This window comes from Canis lupus, chromosome 18, assembly GCF_011100685.1.
Source record: "Canis lupus familiaris isolate Mischka breed German Shepherd chromosome 18, alternate assembly UU_Cfam_GSD_1.0, whole genome shotgun sequence".
NCBI lineage: Eukaryota > Metazoa > Chordata > Mammalia > Carnivora > Canidae > Canis > Canis lupus.
In genome coordinates, this window is record NC_049239.1 from 19,582,632 (window position 1) to 19,602,987 (window position 20,356).

The window sequence follows — 20,356 nt, forward strand, 5'->3', positions numbered from 1 at the left end:
CCCGGGACGGGCTGGGCCGGCGTCGCCTCCGCCCCCCCCCCCCCCCCGCCGCACTCCTCGCCGGACTCCCGGGGCGGGGGTCGGGGCAGCGCATCCCGGGGTGGGGGGGGCGGGGGGGGGGGCTCGTGGGCTCGGGCCGCTGCCGCAGGAGGAGGCCCCCGCGGGTCGGCCCCGGGCACCAGGGGCTCTGCGCGAGCTCCGCACCGCCGGGGCCCCGGGCCCACCCGCTCCGGCCCCACCGGCCCCGGCCCCACCGCGTCTGCAGCCGGCGGAGAGGCGAGGACCAGGGCGCCAAGGTGATGCTCATTTTCACTCATCTTAAATAGGATGTTAGTGAGTTTTAAAATTCCAGGAACTGGTAAATGAATTTCATTTGCTTTATTTCAAAATGATACGTTTGAGAAAGAAAAGGAAAAAAAAGTTGCACGCCCACTCTTCTCTTTAGAGCAAAGCTTGAAAAGCACCGAGCAGTTCAGGTTTTTGATGTCTGGGATGAGGAGAGTGGGAGGCAAGTGCAGTTGAGAACGTGCGTGCAGTCCACCCAAACAGACCAGATTTGGATTCAGGCTTTGCTGGGTAACTAGAGTGTGATCTTGACCTGACTGCTTGACCTTTCTGAGCCTCAGTTTCCTTGTTTGTTAAATAGGATTAAAAGTACTAAGCTGATAGGACTGCGATGAGAATCAATCAGGTAATGCACACAAAGTGCTGCCTGGCACAGGTGGGAAGGCACCCAAAATAGTGATTTCCTTCCTCTTTTTCTCTCAAGTATAACTCACTATTTGGGGAAGACGGGTATTGAATTTAGTGGTAACTGGAAAAGACTTTAAAGAAAGATGAATTATTTAAACCTGTGTCTTTTTCCCCGCCTTGGGAAGATGGATCCACAGTGAGTTGGCTCCTGCTGATGAGGATTATTCAGCGAGCCAGGGGCAGTGTCAGGATCTGAAATCAGAGCTGAAGGCAATGCCCAGGAAGGGGCAAGACTTTGGGGAACATAGCCCAGTCTCACCCAGACAAGTTGGGGTTTAGCATTATGAGACTACATGGAAACTAAATGGAAATTAAAAATGGAGACTGAATATGTATTTTCAAACACCAATTCGCAAACTGGCACGTATGGGTAAATACTAATATTTATCAAGTTCTAACCATGTGCCAAATGTCGTACTATAGGCTTTACATTTGTTTCTCCCAACATCCTAATAAAGTAGATATTATTAATCATCCCCTTTTACAGATAAGGAGACTGAGGCATACAGAGATTAACTTTTGCAAGACCTCAGATTTAGTCAGTGCTGAAGCTAATATTAACACCCAAGTGTTTTGGCTTCAGACGTCATCTCATTGACTGCATTGTGCTCTCCTCATGCACTTACCATGTGTCATACCAGTGATCAGTCCATAGTGTCCCCAGAGGAAGGGTCTGCAGTTTATTGTAAGAGTAATTAAGGGGGAAAATGGAGTGGGAGTTTGGCATAAAAGCATTTCCCTCTCAACAGCTGAGGAGAGTCACTGAGGTACAGGCCAACAATTCAGTGCCTCTCAGTTCCTTATTCATCTTCTCTGCCCTGAATTGTGATATTTAGAACTGGAACCTATAAACATTGCTTTGTTCTCAGTTGGCCCAATGTCGGGACGTGTCAGTAGAAGGTGCTGGAGGGACATTGCATAAAAAGAGAGAGGCCTCTTCTTGGTACCAGTGCTTTTCCTCTTGTGGCCTGCTCAGTGAGGGGCTTTCTGGCCAGTGGTGTGCAAGAGACCAGTGTTTTCACTACTTTCAGGAAGTTTGGCTAGTTCCCCAGTGTGTGGCTTCCCAGTAAGCCTTGCTGGCGTCCCAGTGGGTGGATTCCTAGCAAGTTTCACTGACACCTCAGCTGGTGGTTTCCTCACCAACCCAATCTGTGACGCTTCAATGGATTTCGTTTACCATTAGTTGGGCCACAGCCACATTATCTCCAATACGGTCTGACTCACTGGCTTGGTAGCATAGAGGAGAGGAATGGGGAGAAGGGTTCTTCTAGTTTACTCCCTGAACTGTGGGGTACTTTGTCACGGCCCGGAGGTTCTGGTGGCCCCCTGCACCACTACTGTGTTTGTTGGTGGTCTCCTCTCCTAGTAGTCACTCCCTTTTCACCAGCTAATAATTCCTCATATCAGCTTTTCCTTGTTTCAGTTATTGTGTTATTTCTGTCTCCTGCTTGGATCTTGACTGCCTAGGCGTAGAGGAATCCTGAAAAGCCATCTAGGGACTTGGGAATCGGGATCCTGCCGATAGCTATACAACACTGACTCACTTAACCTCTCAGAACTTGTCCCCTCATCTGTAGAAAGAAGGCGATGATACATATGACAAGGTTGTGTTAGCATCATGTAGAATGTGAATGCATTTTAAATTCACTTAACTGTGGTAGCAGGAAAGAAGATGGGGATATTTTCTTTAAGAAGAAAACTCACATGTGTTCTGAGGACTTGTTAGGTTGTTTCCTGGGAGTGAAGACACAGCATTTTCTGTTAGTTTATATTGCCATCAGATAAATATGTTATTGGTTGCTGGGTGACTTTGCTAACTTTTCAGGATGAAAGCACATAGTAGCGACTCCCAAGTTGTTCAGGTTTCCAGCACTATGAAAAATATGACTGAAATTACAGTAATTTTGAAATGCTAGATTCAGACTAATTTGATTACTTCCTATTCTGGTATCCTTCACATTTTGCTTCATCTCTTCTTGTCTCCTTTACCCTTTCTGAGTTTGATGCCTGTGTCGAGAAAGAACCATGTCACTGCTGAGCACTCTGTGCAGAATATGGCACTAGATTTTGCATGCTATTAAAAATAGTTTAGGAATCTTAAAAACTGATAGGACTGATAGAAAGAAAAGCATTCTCATCACTTTGCACATTCTCTGGTACAGGGTAAATGCTGAGAAGGATTCACCTAATGACAGATATGTCCAAAGTGATGTTGCATAAAATTACATTATATGGCTACCACCTTAATTTGATTTTTATCTTCAGTACTAAACGATTGTCTCTTTACACACATAGTAATGTCTTAAGGACATTGAATGCAGAAGAGCATATTGATGAAGAAAAGACAGAATGATCTTAGTGAGGACGGAGGTTAAGAAAGAAGTCAGACTCTTCATGAGCGTAGGCCAAGGTCTGAGAGGTTTTACTGGTGATGATAGTGGTAACGGAGGATAAACTTGACCCACTCCATAATTTGTCTGTGGCCATTCCTATTATTAAACCCCCTTTCACTTCTGCTTCATTATTCACACACAAAAGTGCTAACCCATACTTATAAGGTAGATTTATTTAGCATAATACCAATGAGACGCCTGGGTGGCTCAGTGGTTGAGCGGCTGCCTTTCGCTCAGGGCATGATCCCCAAGTCCAGGGATCGAGTCCCACATTGGGCTCCCTCCATGGAGCCTGTTTCTCCCCCTGTCTGTGTCTCTGCCTCTCTCTCTCTCTCTCTCTCTGTGTATCATGAATAAATACATAAATCTTAAAAAAATAATAATGATACCAAGCTTCTCAGACTTTTCTATCAAAATATCTTAACGATGATATACTCACCCACACCCCCAGCCAAGAGTAATCTTATTTTTTGAGTAATCTTATTTGAAATCTTTAGTTTTTATCTAAAAATTCATATGAATTTTCTATTCTGAAGTCAGTTCATATTTATATGGCTATAAAATATGATTTTCCCCCACACTTTACCTATAAGATGTTCCAGGAGGATTTACTGTGTTTCTCTGCTGGTTTCTTGGCCCAGCCTAGTGACTCCGTGGGTCCCTATAGCTTAAATACAATGACTGGATATATAAGCCCAAGTCCTGGAGAGAGAATTTGGGCTAGAAAGATAGATGTGGGGACACTTTGAAACCTTGGCTCTTTAGCCTTACCCAGCACTGTGCTGAACATAAAAAGAGAGAAACCCTGAACTCCAGTTTACAAAATCTTTTAGAGGGCAGAGAAGAGAGGAAAGATCAGTGAAAAAAGATTATATTGCAAGGACAGGATTGAATGTTGAGAAATCAGTCTTTTTGAAGTTAACGAAGGGAAGGTTCAGGGGCTGAGATGCCGCCAAGCACTTGTACAGAATTGCATATTTCATTTGTGTCTTACCAACTTGCATTATAGTGCTGATTCTCCTCACCTGAAAACCTCAAATATTTTGATAACTGTAAGTTTTAGGTTTATATCAATTAAATTTACAGAGGAGGGCCAGAACTGTTTCATGTAAGTCTAGATTTACTGTTTATGATTGTGCTTCTGCATTTCTTAGAACCATATTATTATGTTTTAGTATCGGATATAATATTGGGATGTAGTATATGGTTCAGAGTCTCCACATCTCAGGGAATTTCTCTCAAATGACACTAGGAATTAGTCACCAAGCCCTGTGCAAAAGATCTGGAAATGGGTAAAATGTGACTACTTAAGTCTGTGAGGGTATTAGATCATTTTAATTGCTAGAAAGTTCTGAATGATGTGACTTTGGTCCTTATTAAGCACCATTTTGTGTGAAGTGCCTGGACTATACATGATATATGAAGTGGTGAAAGAGAACCGCAAAAAAATTTAAATAATTGCTTCACCTTAAACAGAGTTCACAATGTGTGGAGCAATTCAACTGGCTCAATAAAAGAAAACGTGATAATTTTTTTTGTTGTCGTTCTGTGACTTTAATGTCATGGCACTATTCTTTGGTAAATGACAATGGGTACTTTAGTGAAAACTCAAGCTTGATACTTTTGCTACTTATTCAACATATGCACAACACACAACAGGTAATACTGTATTTGGATCTGGAAACCTATACCTTTTTATGCAGAGTGCTATCAGGTATACTTCTTAAATGTCAGTATCTGAATTTATCTTTCTTTTTATTGTTTTGCTTCTTACTTAATTCTGTGCCTGTCAAACTTTTATCACCAGTTCACATTCTACTAAACTCAAAAAAGTTATTTTCATACCTTTTATACTTTTAGGCCCTTCTTACCAGACTTTTTTAAAACTCTTCAGAAATTCAGGTACTTCAATTTCATGCCATCAAGTAGCTATATGTGGTGCCTTCTTTTTCTTATTTGAGTGAGTAGTTCAATTGCTGTCACTTTATACTTTGTAATTCTAAATCTTTTAAAACCATCTTGCCATTTTTTTCATTCATTCATCCTTATAGAAAACTCTATAAAATAATCTCTTACTTTCTAGTTGCTTTTCTCTCATATTATTATCCTTTCTCTTTCCCAAATGCACATCTAAATTTATCCTTTTTTTCATAATAGATCTTCAGTTTCTCATCAATTCACATCATAAATTTTAGAATAAAATACCCTACATGTATTTTTAATATGATATCTACTGCCCATATTCTAATCTTGCCTATTTTTAATCATTTTTGTTGTTAATTTAAACTGACAATAATTTCCATTACAAGGAATAAGCACAAAGGGATAGCATTATCATGGACTCGATTTTATCAGTAGTGAACAATCTTTAGGCATAAAGAAAATTAGGAAAGAAAGTCAACATATTCTATTTTGAGATAGTACGGAACAGTCAGATGTGTTTTCTAGTCTTTGGAAAAGCACATTTATTCAAAGAAAACTTCATTATGTTTCCTCCGCCAGATTGCTGAGAAACAAAAATGCTGATGAACTATTGGAGGCAATGAGAATATAATTATAATCATACTGATATTAATAATTTTGGGGTTTTTTTCAAGATTTTATTTATTTATTCATGAGAGACAGAGAGAGGCAGAGACACAGAGGGAGAAGCAGGCTCGATCCCCGGACCGAGGTCAAGCCCTGAGCCTAAGGCAGACGCTCAACCACTGAGCCACCCAGGCGTCCCTAATTTTAATAATTTTGAAGCCTCTCCAAACACTTTCGTGTAGTGTAGTTTGCTTTTAACCATTCTGAATGTCATGTATGCTTTTCAGAATATGATGAATGCTAGTGATTTTATCCTGTCCTTCTGTCCTTCCATAGATGCACATATACATGCAATCTTCCAAATATTACATATCACTTCATGTAATTTATAAATTTGCTGAAGCCCAGTCATTTGCTTGGATATGGAATTCTTTGGAAGTCCAGTGTAGGGTGCCTGGGGGATTCATTTGGCAAAGCGTTTGCCTTCGGCTCAGGTCATGATCCCAGGACCTAGGGTAGAGCCCCACTTCTGGCTCCCTGCTCTGTGGGAAGTCTGCTTCTCCCTCTCCCTGCCACTTGCCCTGCTTATGCGCTCTCTCTCACTCTTCTCCCTCTCTGTCAAATAAATAAAATCTTTAAGAAAAAGAAAATTCCAGCCTAAATAAATCTCTTCTGTAGTTTTTTATTTAAGTATAATCAGCTGAAAGTAATCTTGTCTACTGAACTCCTATGAAATGCTACATAATCCTTTTCATGACATTTCTTTCTGCCTTTTATTATAACATTAGATTTATCTCAGCCTCACATCTAAGCTATAACTTCTTTGAGAGCATGGCTAATTTTTGTATTCCTGACAGAGGTTGAATGAATAAAGGAGAACACAGTGCTAGAGAAAAAAGAAACACATAACATACATATAATTTACTATGAAAATGTATCTATTATATTAAGCCCAGAATTAACCGATGCTACTAAAGTAAGCCCAAAATTTAAAAATGTATTTCAAAAGATCAAGGCAGCCAGAGGTTTAAGAAGCTGTTAATGTTTTGAGACAGTTGTCTCCCATTTTGGCTATTGAGAAGCTTTGTAAAAGAAGGACTCTAAGGTTCTTTAAGAGAAAATTGTAGTTTAAGATGGGTCATAGAGTAATTTGAAATCATTTAATTCCCTTAGACCATCTTAATCTTCCAACTTACCTCAATTAAATTATAGGGCAATTCAGAGGTTTGGCAAGCCATTCTCTGTAAACTCTGAAGAGAGGTGGACTTCAGAGGAGTCACTAGAAGATGGATAAAAAGCAAAGCTATCATTTGCTTTCAAAAGAATGTATTCCACAAACTATAGACCACAAAAATTAGGACAAGAAGAGAAAGAAGTGGTAACATGAAGCTAGCTAGCATGGCTTCATAAAGAACAAGCCAAACGCACATTTTTGTTGATAAAGCATGACTTGCTTGTTGTGGGTCCATTTTAGCTAAATCATTAAGCATTAATGCCATCACCTCTTTTCTAATATCGGCAATGAATACTCAGGTCTCCATCATCAGTGTAATATCTTCAAGTGACTTCAGTTTGCAAATGCTCTGTTAGCGCATTCTCCACATCTGGCTTTACCAGGACTGCACATAACAGGCCTATTACTTAACTCTCATAGGCACTTTCAATATCTCATATGCTCATTCGGTCAACTGCTCCCATTGTTGCCTCATTTTAATTTTGTGGGATCACTCCTGATCCTTTTTCAAAACATCTTCTAAGCCTTTTCTTAAGTAATTCACTGACTCTAAAGATGTCAGGTATTTTAAGACCACTGTCACAATTTTAAGATTATAAATGTATAAATGTAAATTTAATCAATATCTGTTCAATGCAAAATATACTTTGTGTAAAAAAACTATACTATGAAAAAGCAAATATGAAAACCATGCATTTTAAAATTTTACAAAAATGTTTAATAGATTTCAGACTGTGTTATTTAAAAACAATTATGAATATTTTACCTACAGTTAATATTGTGATACTGGTCAATTAGTTATATTTGGTCTGTATTTAAATGAATCCCTCCCAGTTTTGAGACTTAATGAAAGAATTTGCATACACTAAAGTCTTTTAGAGTATAATGAGTGCCATTTTATTTCTTTTAAAGATTTTATTTATTTGAGAGGGAGAGCAGGAGCATGATGTGGGGAGCAGAGGGAGAAGAAGCAAACCTGAGCAGGGAACCTGATGCAAAGAGGGGGATCAGTCCCAGGACCCTGAGATCATGACCTGAGCTGAAGGCAAATACTTAACCAACTGAGCCACCCAGGTACCCCAGTAATGACTGCCATTTTAATAAAATTTCAAAATTTTGAGAACATGTTTTTATTACAATATAATTATGCTTCCTACTTTAGGCCATATTTAAATTTTTATTTCTATTGTCAACAGTGTCTTGATAGGAGAACTAGAAATAAAGAAGTAATTCTTTCATTTAGTAGCAATACCTTGGGGATTTTTTTTTTTTTTTGGCTTTTTTTAAATATTTTTTTTATTGAAGTTCGATTTGCAGGCATATAGTATGATACCCAGTGCTCAACTCATCAAGTGCCCTCCTCAGTGCCCGTCACCCAGTCACCCCATCCCCCCGCCCGCCCACCTCCCCTTCCACTACCTATTGTTCGTTTCCCAGAGTTGGGAGTCTCTCATGTTTTGTCTCCCTCTCTAATTTTTCCCACTACAGGGGAAAGGAGGGAAAATGAGTGAGGGTTTTTTTTTTTTTTTTTCTAAATCAGAATTGAAGAGGTAAAGGGTCTTCTGCACTTGGTAATTTGATTGGGTGACTGCAAGAGTTCAGGGACTCATGTCTTACCACAAGAAGAATAAACATTGCATTTTCCTCTTGAAGGCCCTAAAATATTTTAAAAGATGTCAGTTTATATTGAAACATTCCCTGGAGCTCCCACTTTAGCAAGAAGCTAAATAAAAGAAGTTTTAAATTTTCCCAATACTAATGGAGATTTACTTTCTAGCCCTTTTCTCTGGAGACAAATGTAGGTCTCTCCTCAAGGGTAGGAAGATTTGCATATAATTCTAAAGGCTAGAAATACCTTTTCTGCTCTCTCCAAAGTGATTCAGTATGTTTTGTCATACTGCTTGATGATTTTGCATTAGAGATTTATTCTTTTTGAGATAATAAAATACAAATATCTCTGAAAGGCTTTCTTCTACTTTAGTCATATTCATATGGCTACTAGTGAACAAAATGTGTTTATATGGTACAGGATAAAAGGAAGATTGCCAGCCAACAAATCCCTAGAGTCTGTGCTACATTAAATGTTGCTTAGCAATTTCCACAATTTTCTCAGTCTAGTTTACTAATAAAGACATTAGAAATCAAGGGCAGGTGCATATGTTACATGAAGTTGTGAAAGTGGTATTTATTCTATGTTTCTAATCTCTATATTGATTAAAAAACGAAGGAAATGGCAGGTTCATAGGTGGTGTGGTAAGGTGGCAATAATTTATGTGGATAATATAGAAAGGTGTTTCCTAGGAGATAATTTTTATTTATTTTTTTCTTTAAAAAATTAATTTTATTTGATACAGAGATACAGAGCTCATGTGTGCACGGGAGGGGGGGGCGGGGCGCGGGGCGGGCGGCAGAAGAAGAAAATCTCAAGTAGACTCCCCACTGAGTGATCTCAAGACCCTGAGATCTTGACCTGAGCTGAAACCAAGAGTCAGACAATTAACTGAGCCACACAGGCACCCCTCCTCCTAGAAGGTACATTTTAGGCAAGGCCTTAAATGAGGTATAACACCCACTTATGAAAAAATCTGTGGGAAGGAATTTTCAGACAGAGAGAAAAGAAGTATTTAGGACCTGAAGTAGTAAGGAACGTGACTTGTCAGAGACTAGGTAATTTTCATTTACATTATTTTATGCATTTGATTTTACTACTCTTAGGTTAGTCTATATAAGGGCTTCCACAAATTAGACCCTGCTTGAAATTTAATTCTCGCCTGATCTTTCTCATCATGCTCCATGCTAGTCGGTGCCTCTGTGACTTTGTATAGGCTGTTTCTTTTGTTAAATAGCCTCTCATTCATTTGTTCTTGGCTGATAAACTGACTCATCTCCTAAATTGCATTTCAAGCACTCCCTTTTTTAAGAAGCTTCCTCTCATTCTCTTTTGCCCACCATCCATAGTTACTTAAGTAACTTGACTTGTGCATTTGAGACACAGCTTTGCATTTATTGATTTACATGTCTGCTTTTATCACTAGTGGGTTTCTTTAGGACAGAGACATTGTTATAATTCATCCCTACTACATATGGTTGGCCATTGTAGTGGTAATATAGTATATAATATTAGTAGTATATAGCAGACACTCAATAAGTTGTTGTTAAACAAATCAGTGGGATATCTTTTTTGTTGTTTAACTTAATATGATAATTGTCTTCAGAACAGTTTCCATGACATACTTATGATAATTAATAGCTATAAACTAACTCTTCACTATATTCTGTAGCCACTAGGATGTTTATCATTTCATTTCAAAGCAAAAAGATGTTAAATAGAGTTTCTATTTAATGCAAACAACACTCATGGAAATATTCTGAAAAGATTAATTTCTGGCATACAGTTTTCAATTCAGTTTTTTGTTTAGCATATTTGTAATAGATTTTGAGCCTACTCTAAAAAATGTTGGCATTGAGAACTAGGTAGTATTTAATGAAAATCATGATTTAATAGCATGTTTTACGTGGTTTGTTTTTTATGTTTACTTAATTTTTTTAAGGATTTTATTCATTCACGAGAGACAAGAGAGCGAGAGACGTAAAAACATAAGCAGAGAGAGAAGCAGGCTCCCTGCGAGGAACCTGATGCGGGACTCGATCCCGGACCCGGGATCCTGCCCTGAGCCAGAGACATGCTCAACCATGGAGCCACCCAGGCGTCCTGGCTTGTTTCTTTTTAATTTAGAGTAGTACAGTTATATTTGAGATCTTCATTACATTTTATTTACCAGAACTCAATGTTCTTTCTTAACTTGGAAACTGAGGGCTTTTCCAATTCTTAAACGCCTGGCAGAAGTAGAATAGCTGGATGAGAACCTGGGAAGAGAAATTATGGAGGATGTGGCGAAAAAGTGGGAGGAGAATATGGACATTTTGGCAGCACCAAACTTGAAGAGATGACAGAGGGTATAGCATTAAAGTAACCATGCAGAATTGGAAATACATGACTTAGCGCTTCCCCTGCCCCAGGAAATTTCAAGTATACTGGCACGTGCTCAGTGTCTCCAGAGGTGTCTGAGTGATTGGCCTGTGTTCTAGGCTTTATCCTAATCAGGAAGATGCTTCCACCCTGTTGGTTCTCCTTGATGTCATTAGGGATACAAATGTGTGATGCAAATTTATTGAATGATCCAAGCTAATGAATAAATACATAAGCCTTTAATATCAGTCCTCTTATTTATTTGTCTTTAAAGTTTATATCAATACATGCTCCTAGATTCTTATTTCATCTAATGGGATAGAATCTACTACTAATGTTCTTTGTTTTGATGCTTAAATGATTTGCTTTGCCCTGTAGGGGCTCCTTCAAGATGGTTTGCTTATCCTTTTGAAACATGCCTTTGATTATTTGAATACTTTTTTGCTTCCTTATATAACAAAATATTACAATTTTATCTTGCTCTTTCTCTTCCTCAGTTCTAGAATTTGCCTCCCCCCCCCCCCCAGGGAACCCTATTCCTTTTAGTGGAGAATCATATTTAGAAACCAAGATATGAAATTTTGGCTTAATTATCGTCATTTGTGGGTCATTATTTCTAAGCCCTTTCAGTGGGCAGAACTAAGAAATGTATATAAAGGCATTTCAAGTATATTTATATATATTAACAACACATATATTAAAAAATTATTTCAAATTGATACTTCCAATTAACATCACAAGTCCCTTTACTTTTTATCAGAAGAGAGAAATCATTGGCTTAACATGAACAAAACACTAGCATTTGGGAGATTTTTTTAAAAGATCTTACTTATTTGAGACAGAGAGAGAGAGAGAGAGAGAGAGAGAGCAAGAAGGCACAACTAGGGGAAAGGGCAGAGAGAGGGAGAAGCAGACTGCCCGCTGAACAGGGAGCCTGACTCAGGTCTCAATACCAAGACCCCAGGATCATGACCTGAGCTGAAGGTGGATGCTTAACCAACTGAGCCATCCAGGCACCCCAAAATACTAGCATTTTTGAAAGAACAGTATTTGTTACCTATATAAAATGGGCCTGGAAAGTAATAATATTGATCTCATACAAAGTCCACTGAAATATGTTTCATTGATATTTAAACATAATGTATATTAGAATCTTAGATATCAGAGGGAGAGGGAGGCATTTTCAGAATTGTGATCTAGATGTTATACAGTAGACTCTTGCAGTGTTGTTCTGGATCTGTGTTAGAATAGAAAAAGAGATCATGGGGCAAAAACTTGTCTTAATCCTTCAAACATTGTTAACCACATAGAGAAAGCATATTAAGCATACATTACACCCAGAATCTTGAAATGAATGCATATTTATGAGAGGAATATAAACAAACAAGGAAGTGGTACAGTGAGACACTGACATAATGCACTACCTACTTGGGAAAAATACTTGTGTTTTCTCTTTGGATAAATACAGATACAATACTAGCCATTCCACTTAGCAGTAGCTTGACTACCAACATGAATAACTTGTTCAGAGATGAAGAGGAGGAGTTGTGAACATCTAAACATTAGGATTTGCATCATAATAGTGCTAGGACTACATATTCTAACAGAATTTTCTCCCACCATGTCTTGGAGAACTTTTATCCAATGGTCTGTGTCTCTCCTACTAGTTTGAAAACCAAAGCCTCTCTCCTTGTTTTACTAATCCCAAAGATTAATTCAGAAGCCCATGATTTTTCTTTACTGGTTCCTTTGCTTTATCTAGAAAAATAAAATGTAAAAAATATAATTTGGCAGGTTGAAATTTGTTTTCTCTAGTATAGTAAAACAAAGAGTCTCATTTTAATACTGCATATATGCACTTACTAAACATTGCATTGTAATGAATTAATGACCTGAAAATAATGTAAATACATACATATATATTTGTGTAATATATGTTAGCTTCAGAAATCATTTTTTAAAAGTGAATACCTAAGGGGCACCTGGGTAGCTCAGTTGGTTAAGTGTCTGACTCTTGAGCTCAGCTTGGGTCTTGACCTCAAGGTCACTGAGTTCAAGCCCCACTGAGTTAAAAAAAAAAAAAAAAAGTGAAGACCTGAAGAAGCTACAACTATAATTTAAAAAATGTTTTGACCAGTGTTAGAAGGAAAAATTAATTAACAATTATTAAGGAGTTATGTGATATACACCATGTGTATTGCATCTTATTTAATTATCAAACAATATATTTGCTAAAGCTGCCATTCCCCCATTTTCTGGAAGAAGAAACTGAGATTACATACTTCATTAAACTTGGTCAACTTCTTGTAACTAATACTAGTGCTTGGATCAAGCCACATATGTTTGACTCTAGACCCTGTATTCTCTTGAGGGCATCACATAAAGCTTTTCACTGCCCCTGCCCAAAAACAACTTTTGCTAAATTGATTCTTTGCTTCTTGATCTGTAAAAGAAGGATGTTGGCCTCTCTTAGTGATCTCCATGTTTTTAATAAGCAATAAATAACATTCACCACACATAATAGTTTCTCTGTTCTATATTCATTATTGCAAAACAACTATGGCTCAGTGATGCTTTGAACTTAGTTTCAATTTCATAATTTAAAACACATTTGTATACATATGAAAATACCAGTTGTGACAAGAGAATAGAAAGCTTTGTTTTGAAAGTAATTTGTAACTGACAGTTGACCATAGACATATTGCAAAGGTGGGGGCCACATACAGGGGTAAAAGTTGGCCTGGAGTTATTTTTTTTTTTATTTCTTTCTCTTGTAAAACAGTTGTAGCCATTACACATTCTTATTGAAGTAGAATTAACATACAGTGTTACATTCATTTCAGATGTACTATATGATGATTCAGCAATTCTGTACATTACTCAGTGCTTATCATGATAAATGTACTCTTAATCACTCTCATCTATTTCACCCATTCCCCTTCTCTACCTCCCCTCTAGTAACCACTAGTTTGTTCTTGTATTTAAGAGTTTGGTTTTTTGTTTGTCTTTTTTTTATTTGTTTGTGATTCAATAATTTTATACACTACTTAGTGCTCATCACAATAAATGTACTTTATTTCACCCATTCCCAACCCACCTCTGTAACTACCAGTTTTTTCCTATATTTAAGAGTCTGGCTTTCTTTTTTGGGGGGAGGTCTCTTCTTTTTTCTTTGTTCATTTGCTTTGTTTCTTAAATTCTACATATGAGTGAAATCACATGGTATTTGTCTTCCTCTGATTTATTTCACTTAGCATTGTATCCTCTAGGTCCATCCATGTTGTTGCAGATGGTGAGATCTCGCTTATTTTTATGTTCTTCCACATTATATTTATCCGTTCATTATGAATGGACACTTGGGTTGCTTCTATATCTTGGCTATTGTAAATAATGCTGTAATAAACATAAGGGTGCCTGAAGTCATCTTAAATGAACTCTATTCAAAAGGACTGCCTAATAAGCAATGGGATTCCAAAAGAGAGTCTATGAAGACATGAACCTGCTGAGAATCAAATCACAGTGAACTGTAGGTGAGAGATGGCTACCAATAAATGGAGAGAGAAGTAAATAGTCTGAGGAATCCTACAAGGAACTGAAACACTGTGCAAGGGAAAAAACAAACAAACAAACAAAGCCCCAGCTTTGATACCTGTCAAACTAGACAGCAATGATGGTGACCAATAAAAGTACCAGCAGGCAGGAGTTTTCCTACACCCTCACCTCTCCACCATCTTGAACCCTGTTGTGATCAGAATCAGTGCAAGTTAACAATTGATACAAAGAAAGACAAGTTGGGAAAATAGAGGAATATCTATCCAAGCCATACTGTATACTGCAGGCCTGCCTTCTGTTGCATGACTGATTAGGTGAGTGCAGAAGCTTTAATTTTAAATGAAGCTTGTAGTTTTTATTATACTCTGGCTGTACCTATCACTTTCAGAATTGAAATAGTTTAAGTAACTAGAGTACCAGTGGGATTTTTATTATTTAAGACAGCTGTGGGACACCAACCAAGATTTTATCCAGGGGAAGGAAAAGAATTACCCTATGGAGCACACTTTAATAGATATTATGAGACAAAAAGTTACTTAATGATTTCATTTGGCAATTCTGTTCCTTCAGAATAGCATCATAGATTTATATATCCATGTGTCCTATGTCAAAACATACACATTTATCTTTATATGTGCATGTATCATATGGAACACGTTGCCTTTTGCAAAGTTTATTGTTTTTTTAGAAATTCTTACTTGATTATTCCCTTAATTACATTTCTGTATATTCTCTCTACCTAAATTCTTTAGCTATAAGCAAAGAAGGGTCAAGTTTTTATATACAATATTCTATGTTTTTTTTTATAATTGGAGAAAATATTTTATCTAAACACCATGTGCCCATGATATATGACACCCCATCATATTTGCATGTGAATGTTTATAAAGTGCAAATAATCTCAAATCACAGGATCAGAATTAGATTTAAAAAAATGTATTCAATAAGATGTGTAAGATGAGATAGAATTAATTCTAATTGAATTCACAGAGGATTTGAAATTAGATGTAAATCTGTAATATTGTATTACATTAAGTATGAATTAGTATTTGATTTGCATTCAGAAAAATGTACTATGTTCACTTCTGAGAACCATTTAGATAGAACATTAGAACAGATATCTGATCTTTATTTTCTCTTCTTCCCCTGCCACCTAAATTTTATTGAAAACTCTGTCCAACCTGATTATCAATATTAAAGATTAGTTTTGAGAAATCCGGAGAAATTAAGAATTACATTTTAGTCAGAGATAGAATACAGTAAGAAGTATTTTTATGTATTGAAAACAACGTCTCTCAAGAGGTAACAATTTTAATACCTAAACACTAACCTAAATGCTGAATTTTAGGTATTAAGGCTAGAAAAGATACACAGAACACAAGAGTTTCTTGAATAAATGTTCCACATTTAGCTTAAAGAATTCATTTAGAACTTGGGCATTAAAGAAATGTTATTTGAAACTGATATTGGTAATTAACTTAGAAAATCTTTAGAATTTGGATTTAGGTCCTATGATTCAGAATTTAGGTGTTATCAAAGGAGATTAGTATTGGACCCTAAATCTACCATTTAATGAGGTGTATTAAAAAAAATTCTGGCATTAGAATAAAAGCTATGTGATGTCATTCTTACTACTATGATGTAGGTAATAAAGTTTATAAAATGTGTATTTATATTATTTCATTATTTACCTTGATTATTCATAAAAAAAAACCCCAATTATAGCATAAATGAATAGTTATTAATATTTAGTATTACTTTGAAAATTGAGACTGCTTAACATTACTGGTTGTAATTATATAGCATTCTGAATTCAGTGAATCCTTTGACAGTTCTAATTTCCTACCTAAGAGCTCTTCTCTGCTACTCCCTTGCTGACAGGACCTCTTTTTGTTCAGGCTGGCAATGTTCCCAGATAAAATACTCACCTCCTCAGTTTCTGTTGCAGCCAAGGGTTGCAAGGTAACAAGAGTGTAGGCAATGAGATACAAGTGTATTTCTGTTAGAGATTTTTGGTATTACTTTTGTTTTGTAATTAATACAGACACTCTTTTTGTCCTTTTCTCTTTCTCCAGCCTACAACACAACTGAAGAGGGAGAAGCCATCATGCCTCTATGATTAGACAAGTCTGAAGATAAAAGCTTCACTGTGAGGATAATGGAACAAAGTGCTAGAATGGGCCTGCACTCCCTTGCCTTTGACTTGTTGTGGAAGGAAAATAAAATGCTGTTACAAGTTTAATCCACAGAGATGGGCTTCTGTTTCCTGCATTTCAATACATCACAGTTCATAAATTTATATAATTGGCAAAAGTATCCATTTTAAAGATTAACAGATACCTAACTCTCAGTTAAATCTCAGAAAAATAGATTTTTAATCCATTGTGATTTTGAAATTGATCTCTCAGTCTTTCGGCCATCAAACTATTAAATACATTTAAACATTGTTATTCATTGTTAGAGTGAATCCTGTTATTTTCTAAGCGTATTATTGTATGTGTGCCCACACGCAGGTGTGTGTGTGTGTGTGTGTGTTTGTGCGTGTGTATGCACATATACTCAGGGAGCCTGAAGGAACCATTATTTATTTTATGAGGCACTCAATGCTAGTTACCTCTAACTCATTCTTTTCTCTCTTTTTTTTTTTTAGATTTTATTTATTTTTTGAGCAAGAAAAGGGGCAGAGGCAGAGGAAGACAGATTTTCAAGCAGACTCCACACTGAGCGCAGAGCCCAATGTAGGGCTCCATCTCATGATCCTGAGATCATGACTTGAGCCAAAAACATGAGTCGGACAATTAAACGACTAATTCAGATGCCCCCTTCTGACTCATTCTTTAAGCCTCTGCATTCAATACCCATTGCCTTCGGGAATAAATCCTTATACAACCCGTTAAAAATGATCTAATGATTTATTTATCTTCGATTTATCATTGGAGGTTTGTGAGTGTGTGTGTGTGTGTGTGTGTGTTTTGACCCATTTACTTGTTTGTATACCTACTTTCTTGAGGTTTGTATCATAAATGAATGCTGAATTTTTGTCTAATGCTTTTTTCTGTATCTATTGAGGTAATTGTGTGATTTTAATCATTTCATTGACATGGTGTATCACATTGAATTGTGGATGTTGAACCATCTTTGCATCCCTGGAATAAATCCCACTTGATATGGCATATGATCCTTTCAATGTATTTTTGAATTCAGTTTGCTAATATTTCATTGAGGATTTTTGTATCTATATTAATCCATGATATTAGCCTGTAAAGTTTATTTGTGGTGTCCTTGTCTGATTTTGGTATCAGGATAATGCCAGCGTAATGAAATGAGTTTGAAAATGTTCCCTCCTCTGATATTTTTTTTTGAAGAGTTTAAGAAAGATTAGTATTATTATTCTTTAAATCTTTGGTAGGAAAAAAGCAAAAAAACTTCTGGAAAATTCAATGAAGCCATCTGCTGTGGATGGGTTTTTGGGAGGTTTTTGACTACTGATTCAGTCAGCCTCTTTGAAAATTAGTCTGATGTTGAGATGTTTTATTTCTTCATTATTCAGTCTAGGTAGGCTGTATATTTCTAGGAATTTATCCATATCTTATATGTTGTTCAATCTGTTGGCTTATAAATGTTCATGCTACTCTCTTTGATCCTTTATATTTCTGTGGTATCTGTTTTAATATATCATCTTTCATTTCTGATTTTAGTTATTTGAGGCCTCTCTTTTTTTCTTGGTGAATCTAGCTAAAGTTTGATCTATTTTTTTAAAAAAGAAACACGTTTTAGCTTCATTGATCTTTTCTATTTTCTGTTTAGTCTCTATTTCTGCTCTTTGTTATTGTTTGCCTTCTACTAACTCTGGCCTTAGCTTGTTCTTCTTTTTCTAGTTTCTTGATGTATAAAGCTAGGTTATTTGAGATTTTTCCTTTTAAGTAGGTGTCTATTGCTATAAACTTCCTCCCATTTACTGTAACTGATGGTAAAGTATCCCATCAAAGAGACATTTCTTTGATCTGACTCAGACTTCTCTTACTGTCATTTAGCCACACTGAGTATTGAGAACAATTATAAAGGATTCTGCGTCCAGTTCCTATGGCGTGGGGAGGAGGAGTTGTGCACACCAACAAGCAATTATTGGATACCCAGTAGGTATTCTAAAACTCAACCCAATCCTAACACTATTTACCCAGAGACAGCATCAGATTCCACAATTTAAAAGTTTAGTTTCACAAGACTGCCCAGCCTCCTTCAGATTCCAACTAGCTATAGATAAGGTTCCAGTGACATGCCCCCCCCCAAGATTCAAATAATTTGATAGGGAAGCTCAAAGAATTCAGGCAAATAGGTTACTACATTACCATTCGTTATAAGAGGATATAACTCAAGAACACAAGACAAAAAAGGTGTGTAGGTCAAGGTACGGGGAAAGGACTTCAAGTTTCCATGCCCTCTCTGATGCACCACTCTCCCTGCATCTCTACACGTTCACCTACCCAGAAGTTCTCTGAATGGTCATTTGAGATTTTATGGAGGCTTTATTACATAGGCATCACTGATTAAATCATTAGCCACTGACAAATTTTTCAACCTCCAGCCCTCTTCTCCTCCCTAGAAGTCAGGGTGGGGAAGTGGGGTAGGGCTGAAAGTTCCAACCCTGTATTCTTAGTTCTCAATTGCTTTCCAAAAGTTACCTCATAAGCCCGGTTGTGGAAAGGAGCCTGTTATGAATAACAGTACAGCCATTTCATTTTGATGTCTCTGAATCCATTTCAGGAGCTGAGGACAAGAAACCAAATATTATAACAAAAGATACTCCTATTGCTCTATTGCTCTATTGCTAAAAAGTTCCATGGATTTTGGGAGCTGTGAGCCAAGAACCATGAATGAAGACCAAATACATATATTTCTTACAACTCATGATATAAAAAATTCAGAGATCTGGGATCCCTGGGTGGCTCAGCGGTTTGGCTCCTACCTTTGGCCCAGGGCGCGGTCCTGGAGTCCCGGAATCAAGTCCCGCATCAGGCTCCCGGCGTGGAGCCTGCTTCTCCCTCTGCCTGTGTCTCTGCTTCTCTCTCTCTCTCTCTCTCTATCATGAATAAATAAATAAATAAATCTTAAAAAATTCAGAGATCTTTAAGTTGGGGGGAAAGTAATACAACCATTTCACTGATTAGTAAATTAAGCTTTAAAAATACACGTCCTTGGTCAAAATCATTATTGATGCAGATGCTGTTTGTGCTAAGAATAAAAATGGCTTAAACTATTTACCACTTAAACTACCCTAGAAATAACATTTCTCAACTTTCCATGAGCATGACAGAAGTTTAAGTTACTAAGTCAGAATATCTTGAAAAAAAAAAGATGAAAACAACTGTTTCCCAGGGTCTGGACACTGGTAGACTGAGAAGCCACTGGAGTCCATCATATACTTTGCCCCTCAAGTGTGAGCAGTACCTAAGAAGAAGGCTGAGCAAGGTTGCAATTCACACCCACTACCCATCTCTAGTGCAAGAGATGCAGGGATTTTGCTAACAACAAATTTAAACTGCTGTCCATTTACCACAATATACTTTACTTTCAATGATAACTCACAACATTACTGCCTTAGACTTTATTACCCTCTAAGTACCTATAGCTCTCAAACCCTCAAAAAATTCAGTTCCCAGCAAAGCAATATAAATAAAGAGTAATCAGTGTTAATAACTCAGAAAATGACCCAAAGAATGGCAGAACAGACTCTCCACAGCTAAATGTAAAGAAGAAACCACATTAAAGAGGTTAGGAAGGGCAGAGATGCAGTTGGGAGCCAAGTAGACCTACAGAACTGCCCATAGGAGGGAGGGATATGGTGGCCACAGTTGGGGAACAGGACCAGATCCACAATAGGCACCGGAAACATGGGGGCCCCACACTGGAAAGAAGAATCTCCAT

At 37.3% G+C, this 20,356-nt stretch overlaps 1 long non-coding RNA gene across 3 annotated transcripts; it reads left to right on the forward strand.

Annotated features, from left to right (window-relative positions):
- Positions 1 to 159: 159 nt before the first annotated feature.
- On the forward strand, positions 160 to 16,881 carry LOC102155549. 3 transcript variants are annotated; one of them, XR_005373217.1, is made up of 3 exons: positions 190 to 296; positions 14,327 to 14,745; positions 16,507 to 16,881. It is a non-coding gene; the product is annotated as an uncharacterized LOC102155549 (long non-coding RNA). The 3 variants fall into 3 exon arrangements; XR_005373216.1 differs by lacking the exon at positions 14,327 to 14,745 and having other exon boundaries at positions 160 to 296; XR_005373215.1 differs by lacking the exon at positions 190 to 296 and having other exon boundaries at positions 12,925 to 14,745.
- Positions 16,882 to 20,356: the final 3,475 nt, after the last annotated feature.